Source organism: Lygodium microphyllum, chromosome 26 (genome assembly GCF_053477565.2).
Source record: "Lygodium microphyllum isolate KBCC chromosome 26, Lygodium_microphyllum_v1.1.10, whole genome shotgun sequence".
Taxonomy (NCBI): domain Eukaryota; kingdom Viridiplantae; phylum Streptophyta; class Polypodiopsida; order Schizaeales; family Lygodiaceae; genus Lygodium; species Lygodium microphyllum.
Genome location: NC_141160.1, coordinates 111,161,028 through 111,169,345, shown reverse-complemented (window position 1 = coordinate 111,169,345; position 8,318 = coordinate 111,161,028).

Genomic DNA, 8,318 nt, shown 5'->3' with positions numbered 1-8,318 from the left:
CCAATATATGGTAATATTACCGACATAGAGATAGCAGATGACAATCCAACAATTAATGATGATGTACATGATGATACCATAATGGATGATATGCGTGATATAGTACAAGATGAACCTCACGAGGATGTTCAAGGAAACGCAAAAGAGGATAATAATGTGGTTGATGATGATGAAGTTATTGAGCAATATAGCAACACATCTGATAGTTGGATAGACTTATTTGTTTCGTTACCTCTTGGTAACATAGACCTAGAAGTAGATAGTTTAGCAAGGGCTGATCTCATAGAAGATGAGATGGATCATTCACTGTAACATACTTAATTCGCTTAATGATTCAATGTGTATTCTTAATTCTATGGAAAATATCATGCGCACATGTGCATACTCAAGAATAAATAGTCAAGTTTAAAGCTAAATTGAATTTTTCATAATAAAAAGGAAGTATTTTTTATCATCTTCAAGTAGAGAAATTACGAGATACATGCAACGCTTGCTACTAATTGTATAATAAGGTTTAATGTCGCTTGCTGCTAATTACTTATATCAGGCTTGTCAACTGGAGGAATTGCCATTTATTAGAGAGTAAAAATAATTATTAACTCTGGCTTTTTTTATTATACTAAGTCCAATTTCATGTGGTTAAATAATTACGCATCTAAAAACGCGTCTATATTCACGTCTATTTTGTTGAGAGAGAGGGAGAGTACGAGAGAGATACACAAGACATGCTCCCAAAGAATGATTCATATTGATGTAGAGTTAGAATATATAGGTGAGACCCAAGTCAAGTGAGAGATGATATATATCGTTGTAACATCCCCACTCAAACAAAGGTCTTTGGCTACGAGTGAAAAACCCTTTGGGGAGAACAAGGGAAAAACCCGAGCTCCTACACATACCTACAATACAAAAATTATTTACTATAAAGTTTTCTTGAATACAATGATACATGCCTCAATCAGTGAGACAAGAACTTGAAACAATACCAAGTGCATGTCTTAATGAACTAAAGCGAGCTTCACTAAGAGCTTTTGTGAAGATGTCTGCAACCATTTGATCACTAGGACAATGCTCCACCATAATGGAACCTTTCTTGACTTCATGTCGAACATAATGATAATGAATAGCAATATGCTTTGATTTACTATGTTGTATATAGTCTTTGGTAAGACTAATAGCACTTTGGTTATCGCATCGAAGAGGTGTACTAGATGATGAAGGATGCCCCAAATCTGCAAGTAGTTGTCGAAGACAAACTAGCTCGCGAGCTGCTAATGATGCAGTAACATATTCGGCCTCAGTTGTAGAAACTACAACACGTCGTTGTTTCTTGCTGGACCAAGAAACCAAACATCCATTTACAAAGAAACAATTCCCACTTGTAGATCACATGGATAAGTGTGAACTTGCCCAATCAACATCTGTATATCCAATAAGGTCAAGAGAAGTTGAAGAAGATAAAGAAGAATCCTCTCGACGATGATAAATAAGACCAAATTCCTTAGTACCCTTGAGGTACTTAAGAATACGTTTTGCAACACTCCAATGAATAGTGGAAGGGGAAGAAAGATATTGTCCCAAAAAGTTAGCTGCAAATAAAATATCTGGTCTTGTGTTTAAACCAATAAATTGAAGACAACCAACAAGATTAGCAAATTGTTGATGAATGGCTGATTCTTCATTGCGTGTTGTAGATGTACCCTTGGTGGAGCTTGAAAGGATGGGAGTGTTGGCAGAGTGCACATTTTTCAACCCAAACTTCTTAACAATATCATTAATAAACTTTGTCTGGCAAAGAAGAAGAATGCCTTGTTGTTGGTGTCGTTGAACTTGAATACCCAAATAAGAATGTATCTCACCAAGATCCACCATTTCAAATGCAGTCGATAAAAGCTTCTTCATAGCATCCAAGAAAGCAATATTATTTGACACAAGAATAGTATCATCAACATATAGAGCAAGAATAATAAAACATTTATCCTCCCTTTTGATGTAAAGATTTTGGTCAGCAAAACATGCAAAAAAACCTTTTGATGTGAGGAACTGATCAATCTTAATATACCAAGCACGAGAGGCTTGCTTCAATCCATATAATGCACGATGAAGCTGGCATACAAGATGCTCCTTTCCTGCAATCATAAAACCTTCATGGAGTTACTACAAAGAATGATTCATATTGATGTAGAGTTAGTATATATAGGTGAGACCCAAGTCAAGTGAGAGATGATATATATAGTTGTAACATATTTGCGTGGATATATAGACGCAAAATTCACATCTATTTATACACTCTTTTATACGCACATATAGACTCAATGATAGACGCGCCCGACTTTATGCATCTAATATGCGCGTCTATGCCTCATTTCTGTTGTGGTGTCTCCTTTGTGATTTGTAAGAGAGAGCCAAGAGGCCTTCTGTTGAGAATCTGTCAATCACACCTTGTGTATGCCCCTTTGTATGGAACAGCTAGGTTAGGAAGATGCAGTTTATTCTAGGAAGAGAGACAGAATCCCATATGCACAGTGGATGAAATGTGCTACCAAGCAATCCTATATAATGATGTACTTGACTATCACTTTCATATCAAGATAATGCAATAGTACTTGTCTCTTTCATTCAAGTCTCTGTGTCATTGTCAGTCCTACACAAGATTGTGTTTATGAGTTCAAGTCTCAATCTTGAAACCTAATTCACTTGTGTAACAGTTGTCTTCTTTGTCAATGTCAACATGAGTAGTATCTTCATATTCCATCCTCCATAGCTTCCGCCATTTGCCATGCTCTAGATCCCGCATTTCTAACATGGTATCAGAGCGCAGCTGAGCATGGCTTAGCATGTTTCAGTTCCTCTCTCTGCTCCCTCAGTTTCTCATAATCTCTATCCAGCTCAGCTCAAGTGTCTGACTTCATCTCCAAGTCCATTTTCACTTTCTACCCCTTGGCAGCCATAGCCAACCTGCAACCTACCTTTGTTGGAGGAGCTGGATCTCCACTTACAGGGCATATCTTCACTTGCTTCCTTCTGGGAAAGTGTTCCCCTACTTCCAGAGCTTCTTCTTGACACATCAATCACTGACTTTGGGCAAGCATAGCTTCAGCATTGACAATTTTCTCAACCTCTACCCTGTGTCTGCCATAGCCAAACTGGACCTGCAGTACTTGGAGCTTCTATATCTTACTCTACAGGCCATCTTAGCCCACGATTCCTTCTGGAGAAACATCCCTCTACTCGTGGCGAAGCTCCCTGATACATCACAGTCGAACATTGGTCATCATCGAGCCCAGCATTGCGGAAATCGCGGAAGTCTGTACAAACTGCGCCTACTCACGGAATTCGAATCTGCGCGTGCAGTACGGGCCGCGATCTGGACGAGGAGGTTAGGGCTTTGGTAGAGCATCTCATGAGCTACATTTTCATAAAAAAAGTTTTGAAAATGGTCAACCACAGCTCCCACAATCTGTAAAAAACCAGGGCTGCCTCAGAAACCCTAAAAGTCAGCCATAGCCAAAACCTTGAAAGCTTCATTTTTTTTTAATTTCTCACTCCTCCAAGCTCACTGAAGTTCCCAGCAAGATTTGCCTTCCAAGCTAGCAAGCAGAAGATTCAAAGTGAAGGTCAAGTTCAACGAGACGACATCAACAAGCATCAAGAATCAAACTACATAGTGTGTTTTCACACTAATATTACTTGTGTCTCTTGACACACTGCAATCTGCCCTTCCACTGATAAATCTGAGAATCTGGAGTTGATTTGCTGCTCATCCTTGGTCATGGAAATGACGAACAAAAAGATCGCTATGTGGATACACTCCATGAAGAGCAACATGACTTGTGTTGTTTATCTACACTACATAGAATATGTGCCTATTCTACTTGCAGGGAAGATTCAAGCCTTGATTCAAGTTTCATCCTTGTGTTTATTTGAAGAACTAGAAGACATGCCTATTGCTTTGGGGAAAATAAGAAATTCTTTGCTTGAGGGGGACAAGTGGAAGAGCAAACTCAAAAATGCTACAAGCAAAGTCAATAAAGGAGCAGACCAAGAAGATCATGAAGAAGAGAAGAAAGATAAGAAGATTTTCCATGATGCTGACAAAGAAATAGCATATGCTGAAAAAGACCACAAGGGCTTATCGGTCCTTGTCTCTCATTTTCTGTTTTAAAACCATTGTACCTGCCTTAATGTTCCTTCATAAGCTTTGTAAACTCCTCATGTAGCCTTGTACTACAGCCTCTGTACACTTTGTGAGGCCCCTGTTATAGCCTCTGGATGTCCACCATGTTTATGGTACCCACACTTAGCCTTTTCTGCGACAGCCTCTGGTGTTTTGCCATGTTTGTGGTATGCCCACACTTTGCAGGTACTGCTCTCACTAAAGCCTCTACACACTTTGTACTTTCAGGTTGTGATTGAGGAGGGGTGTTGAGAATCTGTCAATCACACCTTGTGTATGCCCCTTTGTATGGAACAGCTAGGTTAGGAAGATGCAGTTTATTCTAGGAAGAGAGACAGAATCCCATATGCACAGTGGATGAAATGTGCTACCAAGCAATCCTATATAATGATGTACTTGACTATCACTTTCATATCAAGATAATGCAATAGTACTTGTCTCTTTCATTCAAGTCTCTGTGTCATTGTCAGTCCTACACAAGATTGTGTTTATGAGTTCAAGTCTCAATCTTGAAACCTAATTCACTTGTGTAACAGTTGTCTTCTTTGTCAATGTCAACATGAGTAGTATCTTCATATTCCATCCTCCATAGCTTCCGCCATTTGCCATGCTCTAGATCCCGCATTTCTAACACCTTCTTCAGCCCTATTGAACCTTCCCCATTCTCTCTCATGAGCTTATGCAGTTCATTCCATTACTATAGCTTATGCATGCTCTACAGTGTAATAAGCCCATGCTATTGGTGTCCATATTGTGTATATTGGTTATGTCTTGAGGGTTCTTCATCTCTTGTGCCCTCTTAAGTTTTATTGATTCATCTATTTTTTGTAGTTCTCTCTCTCTCTCTCTCTCTCTCTCTCTCTCTCTCTCTCTCTCTCTCTCTCTCTCTCTCTCTCTGTTTTCCTCTCTTCTCTCTCACAAGCTCCTCTCCCTCTTACATAGCGTCCTGGTCCGCTCTTCCATGACTAGGTGGTGTCCTTACCTCATTCACTTTGTGGCAAAATGGATTTTGGCATAGTATAGAGGCTGCCATACCGAATTTCCTTCGTCATAAATTGGTGCCCCCACTGAGGACACTCTCATCCACAATTCTCTTCCTCCTTATGCGGGACGATACAATACATAGTGGTACATCCTCTACAACAAGTGCTCCAAGTGGCTCTTCTCCAATGCCTTCACTAACTCTTTTTGAATCTGGTTGAAGTCCACGACTCCCACAATGGTCTCCCAAGGAAGCCCAAGAAAGAAAGTATGCCTATCGGATGACAACACATATGTGGGTAAAAGGTGTTCACCTTAGAAACTCCATTCTCTCACAACGGAAAAAAATCATATTTCCATCAATTGTTAGGTTCTCATAATTGTGGTGACTGTTTTGCAAATAAAGTAAAGGCCCTTTCGGGAGGTCCTCATCTCCAAATCATCAAATCCCTCTCTCTCTCTCGCCTAATCCACATCAAAGGAGGACAACTATGCATGAACGGTGTGGAGTTTTGTAGAGGTGCAAAGTATGGAGACTATCTTCAACTGTTGCTAGCTCGAAGGTTGGGTGTGGTTGAAAAGGTGGCCATCACACCTTATGAAATATACGTCGCCGACGATAGACACACTAAGGCAAAAACAATCACTGGTGAGCAAATTCTCTGTATAGCAAAGTTGGTGGATTCCAGAAAGAAACACTGTGGGGAAAATCCTTTATAATTCAAGAAAGTACATTCTCTCTACTCCCTTAAGTAGTCTCCACTTATGAATAATAATAATGGCCCAAATTTCTACACCTTCCACTCTGTACAAAACATCCGAGTTAATGTATGCATCAGTAGGAAGATTTTTTTCCAGCAGTGTCTTGTCATGTACTTTGGGGTTGAAAGATTAAGGGAGATTCTTGTATCACCAGAACCTATAATCTTCCCAATGCTAGACTACAATGCATCCTTCAATGTACATGTCTTCATTTTATTATAATAGTTTCTCATGAATCACCACGAGTTGTATGGACCAATCCAACCTCTTGCTATGCAAACTATGCATCTTGTAGCCAGCACAAAGCTTAGATTCCAAGGCATTATTAGAAGCATACTGGGGCCTAGACGTCTTGCTGAAATAAATGCATCTGTGAACCCATTCATCCTTCCCCTCATAAAATACAACTTAAGTCTAGATGTGTTCATCTTTGTACTCTACTAAGGCAAGATGGCATTTTCAAGCTTTTTCGGGTTCAATGGGGAAAATGTAGTGGATTTTTTGGACAACCTTGAGATGGCCTTCCTTGTCTTTGGGAGGGATGATGAAGCATTAAAGTTGAGGGATTTTCCTTTGGTGCTCAAGGAAGAAGCTAGAATGTGGTTCCAAACTCTAAATCTGGCCCAAAGAGCTGAATGGGACGGATTGAATGCAGCTTAATTGCAGAGATTTTAACAAACTAACTCAGCTGAAGAATTATGGCAACGGCTTTTGGCCCTCCATCAAAGTGATCCTTATGGTTATGCAACTTATGAGGAAGGGTTTTTGAAGCTTTGGGGCAGTGGTCAAAAAATTCATCATGCCAAATACTTTAAAGTCAATCGAGAGAAATGCACTTCTTACCGACTCATGCTGAGTGGAGAGTGGCTGTCGGCATTAATCCATCTCTTCTTCCAATCTCGAATGGTTAGATATTGTGGAGTCATTCCATTAGTAGGGAGAACATATTTGGGATGGTCAATAGGAAGAAATTGATGATGATTGTCATAGATAACCTTCTTTAAATGTGGCGGCCTAGAGGAAACTAGAGAGGGACCGCAAATAGGACATGTATGATATCCTGATGTGGTTAAACCTGAACAAAAAAGTAAATTAATAATATGCAATTGATTCAAGACTTGAATTTCAAATATAGAGTTATATACATGTACCTGAACACTCTCTGTATCTTGGAAAGTCATGCATGGTCCACAACAATATGGTCTTCAATGTGAAATCTCTAGAGGATGCAGATGTGCTTGTATCTTGCACCTCAATACCTTCCCATAACATTTCTAACTCTTCAATCAAATTCTCTAAGTAAATGTCCATGTTTTTTTACCTTGTGCTTTCCACGAATCAGAAGGGACAACATTACATGTCCCTTTTCCCCCTCCTCGCCTTTTCCCTCTCCTCCTCCTCCCTCCAAAGGGGGCTGCGCCCAACCCCCGAGAGTTGTCTGCGTTGACGCAGACAGCCCCGGGTGTCCCAAAGGTCTCCTCCTCTCCCATTTTTTCAGTTTACAGTCTCCTTCTCTACCTCCCCTTTCCTTCTCTCCCCTCCCATTGTTGTCCTCTCATTGTCTACCTGCTCTTCCATTTCTTTCAACCATGGAGGAAAAATGAAACTTGAAATATAGATTTTCAGCCATAAGGATGGAGTGTGGAGCTTACCCGGTGAGTTTGATGGAGAATGTTGATCTTGTTTGAGCTTGTTGTAGGGGCTGCTCTCCTTCTTGCTTCTTCTTTATGCCTTCCAACTTGCAATGGGAGAGAAGAAGAGGGAAACAAAAGAGAAGAAGAAGAAGAAGAAGAAGAAGAAGAAGAAGAAGGACAAATAAGAAGATATGTTTAAACCGTTACACACAACTTTCAATGGCAAGCGGCGCGTGCATATTGAACATCCATCATGAGAGAATGTTTCTCTCGAACACTGAAAAATTATTTACTAAAAAATGTAAATGCTGACGGCGCCTGACATCTGACAAAATAAAACGTGCTTATAAAAATATGTGCTACAACACGACATGATTTATTTTCGAAAAGACATGTTTTTTTAAAAAATATATTTAACTAAATCTTGTGATTTTTCAATATGTAGACTTTTTTTAATGATTTGGTTCATTAATGGACTGATTTGCAACTTCAATCGTCACTAAGAACTTGCCCATGGAGTAAGAGCTCATTTAATCCATATTTGGTGGGGGATAATGGACTATTATTTCTACGTTCAAAGAAATTGATAAACAATAGGCATGCTACTAGATATAATATTTCGCCTTCATAGCTCCATTGTTTGTTGAGTTTCAAACCGGCTTTTGTGAGAGACAATGGTAGAAGTTACTCTTCAATGGTCAATCGGCTCCGAATCACTGGAACGTGTTGTGCCCCTGAGGGATGGAAAGATTCTTGTGAGCTCT